The 14241-nt window shown below is 37.9% G+C and overlaps 1 pseudogene; it reads left to right on the top strand.

Moving 5' to 3' along the window:
* Window positions 1-1084: 1084 nt before the first annotated feature.
* Window positions 1085-1871, top strand: LOC138168592 (large ribosomal subunit protein uL30-like; annotated as a pseudogene).
* The last annotated feature ends 12370 nt before the right edge of the window (window positions 1872-14241 follow it).

The following is a 14241-nucleotide window of genomic DNA, read 5'->3' as shown; positions in this document are numbered from 1 at the left end:
GAAGCAAGAACAAATCACTGAAGCTTCTTGAAATAGCAATACACACATTTATAAATATTCTATAATCCATACTTTATATGAATTCAGGTTTTTTCCTATTTATTACAAATTAGTGGGGTCTGAATGCATATAGATATATATGTATGTTTTGTGCTTTTAACATAAAATATTTCTTATGCTTTATGCCTATATGTCAGCATCAATATATACAATTCTTTTAGGTCAGGCTGCAGGAGTTCAATGAAGTACCTGCTTTTTTGTTATACTATGTTCATTAGAGTTGGATTCCTGGGAGACTGTTTTTAGAAGAGTGTAGAGTTGGCTTTTTGGCTGGGAAAGAAGGTCACACAGTTGTATGTATGTATGGGTGAATGTGGTATTGGTATTTCCCTCAAATCAAAATCCTTTCCATCACAAGTGAAAAATGAGTTTTATTCATTACCTGAGCCTTCTTACGAAATAAGACCACTGAATTTAGAGCTGGGAAGGACCTTAATCCAATCCTATCATTTAACAGATGGAGAATCTGAGATGCAGAGAAAAGAAGTGATTTCTCCAAGATTATTCAAGTAGACATGAGCAGAACCTAGGTCCAAACCCAGTCTTCTAATTCCAAAATCTAGGGCTTGTCCCACTCTACCTTACTCAAGGAACTAGGGAAACAAGAGTTTAAAAACCCAGACAGGTGTGGGGTCAGTCATTCAGTCCATTCCTATTAATCACAAACCTAATACCTACCAGGTACTGCACGAACCACTTGGGATACAAAGAAAGGAAAAAGTTGTCCTTGTTTTTGAGGGGCTCATGATTTAGTGAGGGAGACGACATATGAACAACTATATAAGAACAAACTATACACAGGATTAATAGAAAATAATTAACCAAGGGAAAGGCTTCCTATAAAAGGTAGGATTTTAGCTGGAACTTTTAAGAAAGCCAGGGAAGGAGTCAGAGAAGAGGAGGAAGAGCACTCTATGCAGGAGGGACAGCCAGAGAAAATGACCAGGGAAGGGAAGGAACAGTCAGGCAGTCAGTATGTTGTCTTCTAATAATCAACCAACCAGCTCTTTTTCCGGCCAGAATCATGGTGGGCATAGAAGAAAAGAAGAAGCTACCATCCGTTCCAGAATCCCTTCTGAAAAAAAAGAAAGGCTTTTGCAATACTGAAGGCCAAGCGTTTGAAGATGTCTATAAAAAAGCTCCGTAAAATAAGGAGAAAATTATCTATGAAAAAGCTAAAGCCTACCATAAAGAGTACAGACAGATGTACAGAAGTGAAATCTGGCTGGCTAGAATGGCAAGCAAAGCTGGCAACTACCACCTACCTGCAGAACCCAAGTTAGCTTTTGTGATCAGAATCAGGGGTATCACTGGTGTTAGCCCAAAGGTCTGAAAAGTATTGAGCTCCTTCACCTTCGCCAAATCTTCTATGGCACTTTTGTTAAGCTTAACAAGGCCTCGGTTAACATGCTGAGGATCGTGGAACCATCCATTGCATGGGGTTATCCAAACCTGAAATTTGTGAATGACTTGATTTACAAATGTGGTTATGGCAAGATCAAGAAACAGAGAATTGCCCTGACAGATAATGCCCTTATTGCAAAATCTCTTGGTAAATATGGAATTATCTGCAAGGAGGACTTGATCCATGAGATCTACACTGTTGGTAAGCACTTCAAAGCTGCCAACAAATTCCCGTGGCCCTTCAAATTATCTTCTCCACGAGGCAGAATGAAGAAAAAGACTACACATTTTGTGGAAGGTAGAGATGCTGGTAACAGAGAAGACAAGATCAACAGGCTTATTAGAAGAATGAACTAAAGATCTCTACACCATGATTATTTTTCTAATGGTCTGTTAATAAAAATGCCTGTGACAGAATTAATATTTGCTTTATTGGACACATTTCTTACTAATCCGGTTATGTCTTTGGTCTTATCCTTAAAGCTGAATGAAGTTCAGGCCTAGGGATCTAGAGAGAGAAACCTTGGAGAATAGAGTGGGGTATATTTGGTGGCAAATGGATCAAAACCATTAAGACCACATCAGCATGTTGCTTTCAGACATTACCTTACAAAATAACATGTGATTATTGAGAAGTTTGTGTAACTCTACCTGGAGTACATGTAGCTGTTACCGGAGAAAACTTCTTATTTGTAGGGAATGTTTTGACAGCATCATTGTTGATGACACAAATACACAAATATCCTTGTTTAGAAAGTTTGATTAAAATGGACTTGTAGATGTATGTCTAACTTAAGAGGTTTTCACCAGTTTTCACTTTTTTGTTTAATTTCAGGGCATTAGAGTCATTCATAAGCCTATTGTGTCATATTGTTGGAATCTTTGTACTTTATGGTCCTTGCCTAGAAAAGGCGATCTTCTTCTTTTTTGTGTCAAGGGCCTTGGGCAGTCTTCTGAAAGAAGTTGACTTTCTTTGTCAGACTTTTTAGTAAATGCATAAAGTAAAATATATATGATTACAAAGAAAATCAATTAAATGGCAAAAAAAATAATCAACCAACCAACAAGTCTTTATTAATAATCTACTACAGTGCAGACCTTGGGAATACAATGACAAAAATAAAATAGTCCCTGCCCTCAATGAACTTACCTTCTGATGGGGAGATATACACACATATATACATATGTGTATATATATGCATGTGCCATATATGTACATGTATGTGCTATATATGCATATATGCATATAGAATCTATTATATACAAATAAGGGAGAGTACTAGCAGCTGATCACAGATGTAGCTCACCTAAGATTGAGGAATCAACTAGTGAGAATCCCTTTGTTCTACAGAGCAGTAATAACCTGGATTTCTTTTGCTTCCCCTCTCCATGATAAATGAATGAAAAATTATTTATTAAGTGTTTACATTGCACTAGGTACTCATGATGCAGAGAGAAAATTGAGCATTCAAGGATCTCACATTTTAATTGAAGATGCAAATTTCAGTGTCTGGTTTGAGGACAATGGATGGGCTGGGTGGGCAAGGGGTACATCTGTCAGGTGAATGGCAAAGCCCAAGTGTAGCTAATTTGAAGGTCAGATGGCAGTGCCTGGGTATGTGGGGTATGTCATGGCAGTTCAGAAAGTAAGGTTCAGTGGTCCCTCATCTTATTAAAAGGATTTTAGTGACTCCCTACACATTCAGGCAGCACAAGACACTGGGCTTACCCAAAACAGAATTATTTTCTTGCTATGTTCTCCACAAAAAAGACTTCTTATATGATTTAAGAACCTCTTTCGCATCCTAATTATCCTAGGAACTTTGGGAGGTACTCCTGGCCTCTAGCCAGGTTGGTGGAAACATATTTCCCGGAGTGATGCCCAGGCTGCTCCCACATTTACATATTCTGCTGGTCAGATCCCAGGTGGCCTGGCCGAGGAGCTGCTGCCCATGCATTTGTGATCAAGTGGCACATTGCTGCCTCATTCCTTTCCCTCCACTCAGTCATCACATTTTCTCTCTGCTGTCTGTTGGGGGGGCCAGGAGAAGCCACTTTATCGAATAAGCTGCATATAATAATGTTAGTCCCAGGGTCGCACATTCCCTGGCTGATGAATGAGGCTGGCTTGGCTGATCCACTCCTATTTGCTTCTGCTCTAGCTGCCTGATTTAATGCCATGTTTAGACTTCCTGTGTTCTTGACAACTGGGCCTCATGCTAGTCTGTGGGATGGGGCATTTATTTCACAAGCATAGATTTCTATTTAGAGTTGAAAAGGCTATTGAGTTCAATTTTGTCCTTTTACAGATAAGGAAATCGAGGCACAGAAAGATGATCTTCTATAGCTAATTGGTGTCCAAGGAGGGATTTGAGACTACATCTTCGTAACTCCAAGTCTAGCAGTATATCTTCTATGATGTTATACCTGATGAATTGTCTCTCAAATTGCCTCTTCTAAGTCCCCATTTGAAGGCATTGTTACCACTTGAGGTTGTAGTAAAAGGCAAGAAAGAATTTAGTTGTTCTTCTGTTGATTAATTTTGACTCTTTGAATTCTGAGCAGGGTGGATGCTTCTCACTGTGTCACTCTGCTTTTATGTCCAATATGACATCTTCTCTTGAAGACCTTGGGGAGGACTGGATATTGAATCAGAGAGGTTTCTGTCTCCGTTACTGAAGAATGAGAACTTATAGGATATGGAACTTCGTACTGGAGATATTTGCAGGGCAGGTCACAACTTCTCTGTACCTCATTTTCCTCATCTGTAAAATGAGTCAAATGAGATAATGTATATGAAATGTTTTTCAGGCCTTAGAGGACTATATAAATGTGAACTAGTAGTATTATAATAACTGCTAGGAATTGAATTACCAGACAGCCAAAATATTCCCTTAAGCTGAAAGTGACCTCTCCTGACTCAAATTTTCCTAAGGCAATTCATCTTGACCTCTGTTTTAGCATTAACATATTCTATTTTTATTATACTTATGTATACGTGTCTTTCTACTGTAAGTAACCTGAGGGCAGGGACCATGACATTTTTCATCTCTGTATCCCTAGCACCTCTCCAGTATCTGGCACAAAGTAGATATTTAGAAAATGTTTGTTAAATCGGAAATAATTCATTTGGCTAATCCCCGGGCATCTGAGGCCCTTTGATAATTCCACCAGCAAGAACAAGCTGGGCCAGAATGCTAAATATCCCATGTGATACAGGTTTCCAGATTGTCCACTAACAAACAGCATCTTGACTATTTATTTTGAGCCAAATAGGTAAATTGCTGCTGGCTTGCTGAAGTGACAGAATGCACAATGAGGGAAACCATTTTAAAACCAACAAACTGAATCTGCCATTGCTTTCCTGCCTCCTGCTCACCCAGCAAACTCAATAACACAATTTTGTTTCTAGGGGCAGGAAGTGAGAAGAATCACCCAGGGAGTACTCCCTCCCCCCAGGCTCCCAAAGTAAACAGTGACAGATGAAGTCCACTTGACAAGAGGCCAAGTGTGCTCAGCAAGTATACAATGCTTCCTTCTGGAGTTGAACTTGTCCCTTGTTGAAAAGGATCCAGTGACCCAGGAGGAAGATCAAGAGAAATGTGTGCATCTATCAGGCAGTGATTCATGTAAATTTCACTCCAAGCTGAACATGGAGCCTCCTTAGGCATGTGGACCAGGAAAAGCAATTTAAGAGTCTCTCCTTAGAACATGAAATTCCAGAGATGCTGTCCTCTAAGTATATCTGTCTTCCTGTGAATGTGAGTACTAACTTGAGACCAAGAACAGATTCTTTTTTTTTTTTTTTGCAGGGCAATTGGGGTTAAGTGACTTGCCCAAGGCTAGTAAGTGTGTTAAGTGTCTGAGGTCAGATCTGAACTCAGGTCCTCCTGACTCCAGGGCTGGTGCTCTATTCACTGTGCCACTTAGATGATCCTCCAAGGACAGTTTCTAATGGACTTTCAGTAATGCGGGTCAGTAACTGTTAGATGGACAGCAAGACCCAGAAAATAAATAGGTCTACTGAGGCAATGTAGAGTTTCTAAGAAGGTGCCAGTAATGGATGCAAGGAAGAAACGTGAAAGTGGGACTAGTCGATAGATCTAGGTCAGGGGTGGGGAACCTGCTGCCTCAAGGCCACGGGCTGTCAAGAGTGGCCCTTAGACTAAATCCAAACTTCACAAAACAAATCCTCTTAATAAAAGGATTTATTCTGTAAAACTTGGACTCCATCAAAAGGCTGCATGCACCCAAGGACTTAGAAAGTCACATGTGACCTTGAGGCCACAGCTTCCCCACCCCCAACCTAGACAGACAAGGCAGTTAGAAATGAGAAGTGGATTGGCAGGGTCAGAAGGGAATATGGTAAGGTCTGGAGCTGGGAGCAAGAAGGAAATAATTGCCCTATTTTGCCCTAATCTACCCCGTGCTTGCCTAAAACTATGATTTAGAGGATTATTATTTCACATTAAGAAACTCTCTTAATATCAGAACCATTCTTTAATTAGTCTTGCAGGAAATTGAATAGAGACCTGGCCTTAAAACCAGCAAGAACTAAGAAGGGGAAAAAAAGTATTTGTTAAGTACGTACTATGTGCTAGGCACTGTGCTAAACACCCAGGATACAAAGAAAGGCAAAGGACGGCCCCTGCCCTCAAGGAGCTCACAATGGTTACAGAAGAGTCACAAACCTGCTAAATGTCTCAGGCTGGATTCGAATTCCCATCTTCCTGAGTCCAGGCCCAGTGCCCTTTCCACTTTACCACCTGGCTACTCTTAAACCTAGGTTTATGTCCTGCCTTGTGACCTTGGGCAAGTTAGAGCCTCTGGCTCTGGGTAACTTTCTAAGACTCTACTGTTGCAGAAAAGATTTTAGCTTTCATGATTGGAGGGAATTTCCAATGCTAATAAATTCACAGGTCCAGCCCATATCCTCCATGAGCCCTAGAACTATAATCAAAAGACCTGCATTTGAATCTTAACTCTGTAGCTTATTACTTGAGTGATTTTAGGGAAATCTTTGAACTCTACTTTCTCATCTATAAGAAAGAGGGGCAGGGGGGAAAATTTCACTATTTAATTCCATAGGATTTTGAAAAAAGATAAATGAAATGAAACAGAGTGAGACAGTCAGGACACATCATAGCTGTCTGGTAGAAGTGCAATGATGGGGGAGTCTGCAGCAAGCAGCAGGAGGACTTCCTGGTGGGTGGTTTTTCTCAGACAAGTCTGGAAGCAGATAAGGCTTGAGACTGAAGACAGTTCCTAGAGACATTGGCTAGAGTATAGCAAGGTCCCAGTTGTAGAGTATGGGTCAGTGTACCAAGAGATGAACTCTGGCACTGAAGATCCAGACTAGGACAAGGGAGCAATTATTAAACATGGACTACAAGATCAGAGTAGGACTAGCAGCAAGACTGACTCAATACTGCACTGAAAATACTTTATGGATTACTCTTCTGGGGCCTAATTTAGTCCCAGGCCCTTGGATTAAACCACTGTGAGTTAATTAACAACCAGACTGGTCATTACATAGAACAACAGCCTACTGGTCATCTCTAGTAGGATGCCTCAAAGTTATCTCAAACTCAACCAAAACCAAACTCACTCTCCATTACCCCCCTATTGCTGTCAAATTGATATTTTTCTATTCACCCAGATTCACAACCTAGGAGTCATTCTTAGATTTTCACTTTAACAGGCTGGTTGCCAAGTGTCATTGATTTTAGCTCTTCAACATTACTTACATACATCACCTTTCCATCCATACCCCAATCACTCTCGTTTAAGCCCTTGTCATCCATTACCTGAACTATTGAAAAACCTGTCTAATTGGTCACTCTGCATTCATTGTCTCCTCTCTCCCATATATCGTTCACACAAATGCCAAGTTGGTGTTTGACTACATCATTGCCCCATTCGACTATCTTCAATGACTTTTCATCGACTCAAGGATAAAATTCAAATTCTTCCATTTGGCATTTAAAATCTTTTACATTCTTGCTTAACCTACCTTTCCAGGTTCATTTCACATTTTTGTCCATCACATTTTCTCTATTCTAGCAAAATTTCTGTACTTGCTGTTCATTTTACACCAGACCCCACTTTGCGTTCTTTGTACTTTTGTCTTTGTCTGGACTGTCCCCCTTCCTCCTTGCTATCCCTTCTTGGAATGCTTAGTTCCTTTTGTTTCCCCTCAAATGCTACCTCCTTCAAGAGACCTTTTCTGATTATTCCAGTTATTACTCCCCATCCATCCAAAAAATCACTATATATATATATATATCTTATGAACATGCTTTATTCCACCAGTAGAATATAAGATCTTTGAGAACAGGGCTTATCTTGCCTTTGCATTTTTATCCCCAGTGCCTTGCCCAGAATTTGGCACATAGTAGGTACTTAATAAAAATTTGTTGGTTGATTGCTTGATTAAGCAAAGGTAATATTTTGTGTTTCTCTAATTGTTAGTCAATTGGAGCATTTTTTCATGTTTATGAACGTTTTGGATTTTTTCCCTTGAACAAGTACTCAAGATATGAACAGGCAGTTCACATCTTTTGACCATAGGCAGTTAGGTGATGGCAGTGGATAGAACACTAGGCTTGGAGTCAAGTAGACCTAAGTTCAAATCTGACCTCAGACACTAGTTGTGTAACACTGGCAAGTCTCTTAATCTGCCTGCTTCTTCAACTATAAAATAGGGATAATTATAGGATCAACCACTCAAAATTGTTGTGACAGTCAAATGAGGTATTTGTCAGATACTTAGCATAGTGCATTTGTACACAGTAAGTGCTTAATCAATGCGCATTTCCTTTCTTACATTCATCTGTTGGGGAAAGGCTTTTGTGTGTTTCCTGGTTAGACTCTTTTTATAAATTCTGTCATTCTTTTTCATGAAATTTTTATTTCTATTTCTTCCTGCTAGGTCTTATTAGGAACATACAAAAATGTTGATTATTTATGTGAATGTATTTGATTTCTTGGAACTTGGTTAGACTTATTTTTAGTTTATTTTTTATGGTTCTTTTAAAAGACCATCATATCGTCTACAAAAATCAATAGTTTGGCTTCCTTTTTGTCTACTTACCCCTTTGATTTGTTTTTTTTTTGTCTTGTTGTAGTGTTGTTAACAGTGTAATGGTGATAGTGGGTAGTCTCTTTAGGTGGTATAGTAGAGTGCCAGATCTGGAGGTAGGAAGACCTAAGTTAAGATTTGGCCTCAGACATTCACTAGTGTGTGTCTCTGGGCAAAAGCACTAATTTCTGTTTACCTTAGTTTCCTCATCTGTAAAATGGGGAAAACAATAGCACCTACTTCTCATAGTTGTTGGGAGGATCAAATGAGATAACAATTGTAAAGCACTTAGCACAGTTCCTGGCAGATAGTAGGCACTATATAAATGTTAGCTGTTGTTGTTATTATTACCCCTCATCTTTCTGGACAGCCATCTAACCTTTTCTCATTACATATGATATTTATTCTTTGTTTTAAATAGAAATTATTTACCATATTAAGGAAAAGTCCATTTATTTCTATACTTTTTAGTGACATTTTTTTTAAGTTATTGTGTCCTATTTGCTAATTTCTAACTTTTTGTCAATGTTCATTAGATACTGGGCTATAGTTTTCTTTGTTTTTTCTCTTCATAGCTAGATTTCAAGATCATATTTGTGTCATAGAAATAGGTTAGAAGAGTCTCTTCTTTTCCTATATTTTCAAATATGTTTTATTGAAATTATTTTGATTTTTAACAGAATTTTTCTTGTAAATCCATATAGTTCTAGATTTTTTTCCTTTGTGAATTTATTCATAGATAATTCAATTTCTGATATTGGGTTATTTAACCAATCTTTTTCTTCTGTAAATGTGGATATTTTATTATTTAAGTACTATCTATTTTTACCTATTACATATTTTATTAGCATGCAATTAGAAAAAACAATTTTTGATCGTGTAATTTATTTCCTATACAGTTGTTATGAATTCTCTTTATTAAGACTGTTTTTTCTTTCTTTCAAAATCAGAATAGATGTTTATTTTGTTAGTTTCTTTTAAAAGGTCATATTTGTGCTCATTAACCCAATATTGTATTGTGTGTGTGTTTCTTTTTTTGCTTTCAATTTTGTTAACCCCTTTTTTGAATCTTAGAGTTTCTACTTTTCTATTGAGTTCAGCAGTATTTAAGATTTTTTTGTTCTACTATTTTAAAAAATTTTCAAGACTAATTTATTGATTTGTTCTTTCTCTTTTGGGCATGAAAGCATTTAGAGAAAAATTGTCTCCTAAGAACTGTTTATTTAAGCCTATAAAATTTTGCATATCATTTCCTTTGGTGAAAATTTCTTTTGTTTCTATAATTTATTCTTTGACCCCCTAATTTCTTCAGATTAAATTATTAATTATCAATTCTATCTTCAAAGGCCCTTTCTTGAGTAATGGGGGACGCTAACTAAATTAAATTTTAAATACTTGTTTAACTATTTTATTTATGTGTTGTTTTTATATCATAAACATTTTCTCCTGAATTTCTCTCTTCTTCACAGGTAAACATCTTTTATAATAAATAGCAAAACAAGTAGAAGGGGAAAAATTAAACCCAAGCAAACCATTGATAAAATCTACCATATACACATTGTTCTACAATCACTGCCCCCTACCCCTTCAAAGAATCAGAAGAATTTCTAGGTCAATGGGTAGGACCCCTTTAGTTACTCACTTCACAATTCCTCATTGTTTTCCACTATGGTTGAACCAATTTACAACACCACCATCAATTCATGAGCATGCCCCTTTTATAATTCTTTCCACTCATCGTCACTGTCAATTAGCTGAATATGTGAAGAAACTTCAGATTTGTCTTAATTTGCATTTCTCTTATTATAGATAATTTGGAGCACTCTATCATATTTTTCAAGCCATTTGTAATTCTTTTGAGCATCATTCCTATTCTTTGACCACTTATGAATTGATAAGTGGTTTTGCATCTTTTATATTTTTTCCAGCTGCTGATATCTTATGTGCCAGACCCTTATTAAAGATATTTCAATCAATCGATAGACATTTTAAAGTACCTACTATGTGCATGGCACTATAGCAATCTATTTGATAAAAAGATGTTTCTCAATTTACTATTTCACTTCTTTTCCTAGTTCTATTACTTTTGTTAAAAAAAAACTTTTCATGTGTTTAGCAGAATGCTTATATATTTACTTAGTAAATGTTTATTAAAATTTTATTGATTCATGTAAATGAATAGATCAGGTTTTATCTTTTGTAACTGTCTCTATTTCTTGTTAGCTTTATAATTCAGCCCCTACCTATAGCTATTAAAGGCATAAATTTTTCTTCTAATTTTAAGGGATTTAAACATATGTAACTAATACATTTATTTTTAAATTTAATCTGGTATATTGTCTGAGATGTTAGTCCAAACCTAATTTCTTTCAGACCATTTTCCAGATCACCTAATAATTCCTATCGAATCAAGATGCTTTTAAGTTTTTGGATTTATGAAATAATAGGTCATTATATTCAATTATTTCTTATTTTCCCTTGTCCAGTGTCTTCTGCTGAAGTACTTTTCCATTTTTATCCAATACAAAATTGTTTTGAATATTAGTACTTCACAATACATTTTGAGATACAGAAGTGTTTTTTCCTATTTATACCTTAAATTTCTGCCCCCTTTGTGTTCAGGGTATTTTCTTTCTCCAAATGAACTATTATTATTTTGTTTGACTCTATAAAATAACCTCTTGGTAATTTGATTAGTGTACCTCTAAACCTGTAAATCAACTTTGGTAATATTGTCATTTTTATTATATTGACATGGCTTAATCAAGAACATTGAATATTCTTCCAATTAAGTTGTTCTATTATTGCCTCCTAGATTTTGTTACTTCTACATAAAAATGTAGATTTCTGTAGCTTTATTTATTTTGTAGTCCCATCTTTCATATAGACTTGTTGTGCCTCACTTGTGGTAGAGCATTCTAAGCTCATATTGGTCTAATCAGTCACAATCAGACACACTGAACTTTGACTCTAACATAGTGATGCCATTTTGGTCTTTTTTGGAGAAAAAAAGGGCAACAAGCAATCAATTAGTATCATCTTTATTGAAGTTGTTGTTTCAATTTGTTTCTTTGTTGATTTTCTAAGATTTTAAGTAAACCACCTTGTTCTTGTGGGGGGGGGAGGGGGGATAGTTTATCTCTTCCTTGCTTATCTTTATTTTTTTATTTATAATTTTTATCCTTATTTTTTTTCCTCTAATACCTTTTTGCTCTTCATGAAGTTAAAGTCTAAAGTACTTTTTAAAGTTCTTTCTTTTAGTTAGTGTTATATGTTATTACCTTTATATATCTTTTCCCATTATCCCATAGTGTGTTTTATTCTTAGAATTGTCAATTTATGAGCAAAATAAGGTGGATAGAAACAAGGTCCCATGGTAGAAATTAACTTGCTTCCCAAATTGATGCAATCTTATAACTTTCCTGCTTTACCATTGGCTATGGCTTTTTATCTCTGAGTCCATGCCTTTTCACCTTTCTGTTTGCCATTCGATGTTAAAAGTTTAGTAGTTCCAGGGGTGGCCAGGTGATGTAGTGAGTAGGAGTGCCAGCCCCTGAGTCAGGAGACCCAGGATAGGTTCCGGCCTCAGATACTTAACACCCACACAAAATAGCTGGCCATGTAACCTTGAGCAAGTTACTTAACCCCAATTGCTTTAAAAAAATAAAGTTTAGTAGTTCCACTTTTCTTTGGGCAGGATATTGTCAGAGAAGGTGGCCTTCTAACACACCAACTAATTCCATATTAAACCCATCTTGAGGTGCTCCTCTCCCATTGCATTTATGAACCTTTTCCCCCATGGGAATGCTTTTCAGTGGGAACCCCTTCCTTGACTTGGTCAAGGACTCTAGTTTCATTTCCTTACTTTTGTCAACTCACCTTTTATCCTTCTTTTATCATACTTTCGTTATGTATCTATGGACTTAATAAAAACCCATCGCCCTCTACCTTCTACCTTCCCTGTCCTGACTTTTGCAAACTCCAACTCTGAATTTTTTTGTCCCATGTAGTGAATTAAGTTATCTATAAGTAGGTGTATCAGCAATGCCATATTCACAATGCCTATAGAGATTACAAATATGCTGATATAATTATCCATCACAAAATACGTCATGTTTGCCATATGGGGAAATAAACTAGAAAATTTATTAAGATACCAAAAGACTGAGTCCCAAAACCAGAAAGTGAAAGCCATCAGAGTAGTTATGATATTGGCACAGATAGATAAAGCAGAAAGCACCCACATTCTCAAGCCTTTAAAACAGAACAGGCTACCTCAGGCAAAGGTACTCCTCTCCCCACGCACAGCAACCACCCAGCGTCCGGGAAGCGAGCTCCCAGCAGCTCCGGCCCCTGGCAGTCCTCAGCAGGAGTCCTTAGCAGAAAGTCCTTAGCAGTCCTAACTCAAAAAGGGCTTCACGCTGCCGCTGCCTCTGCTGCTGCCGCCGCTGTGGCAACCACTGCCAGCCACCGCAGGACCGCTAGCTCGGCTTTCGCTTTCCCTGGCTTTCGCTTTCGCTTGCTCCGCCCCTTCCTGCTACGTCAGCACGTCCTTGGCTTTCGCTTTCTCTGGCTTTCGCTTTCTCTTGCTCTGCCCCTTCCTGCTATGTCAGCACGTCCATGGGGCATGGAAGATCTTTAAATCCCATTACCCTTACATTCGGCCCCAAGATCTTTCATGTCCCTTACTTGGCAAAAATACAGTAGGAATAACTGGTGTCAACAAAATTTCACAACAATATAACAAGAATAGCACACAATAAACACAGAAAACCATATTTTAGGGTGGGGCTTGAGCACAAGCTCCCCATCGTTCCCCCCACCTCGAACAAATGGGGCCCCAAAATCTTGTGGTAAGGGGTGAAGATCTCTTCTTCTATGGCTACTTGCTGCTGAAATCAGATGTAGAGCTGTCCCTGTCCCAAGGGGTCCCATTTGAGAGGTCAGTTCTTAATATGCTTGATTCGAGGTCCAAGGGTGACACATCACAGTTGCAGACAGGGGGTGACATCCAGCTTAAGCTATCAGGCATCTACAGACGGAGGGTACCAAACCTGTGGAAACAAATCTAACAAACAAGGTGAACAAACAAAAATGGTAATAGGAGTTCCATGTTTAAACTTATCAGGGTTTCCATAGATAAGTGTGGCCTCAGCCCCAGTATCAATCAGTGCCCTAGTCACAGTAGTTGATCCATTCTTCCAATATATTGTTGAAAAACCCAGAATGTGGAAACCCAGATGTTGATTTGGCTTGGATGTAATGGCTGGACAGTTTGGAAAGCTGTCTACTTGATCTGTTTCTGTCTTGGTAATTCTGCCTGTATACTTTGAAGTTGGGGGGTGCTGACCTTTTTCCCCTGAACTAGGTAAACGATACATATTTGACTGATTAAAGTAAGCTTGTTGCTACAAAATGGCGTCAGGAATAGGATCTGCAGAGTAAAAGGAAAGTATGGGGGCTGGGATAATCGTTTATTTCCCAGCCCCCGTACTTTCCTTTTACTCTGCAGATCCTGTTCCTGACGCCATTTTGTAGCAACAAGCTTACTTTAATCAGTCAAATATGTATCGTTTACCTAGTTCAGGGGAAAAAGGTCAGCACCCCCCAACTTCAAAGTATACAGGCAGAATTACCAAGACAGAAACAGATCAAGTAGACAGCTTTCCAAACTGTCCAGCCATTACATCCAAGCC

The sequence above is a fragment of the Petaurus breviceps genome, unplaced genomic scaffold, assembly GCF_028583685.1.
Source record: "Petaurus breviceps papuanus isolate PSGF00001 unplaced genomic scaffold, PetGlider_PUasm1.0 37, whole genome shotgun sequence".
In the NCBI taxonomy this organism is placed as follows: domain Eukaryota; kingdom Metazoa; phylum Chordata; class Mammalia; order Diprotodontia; family Petauridae; genus Petaurus; species Petaurus breviceps.
This window is presented reverse-complemented; position numbering and strand designations above follow the sequence as displayed.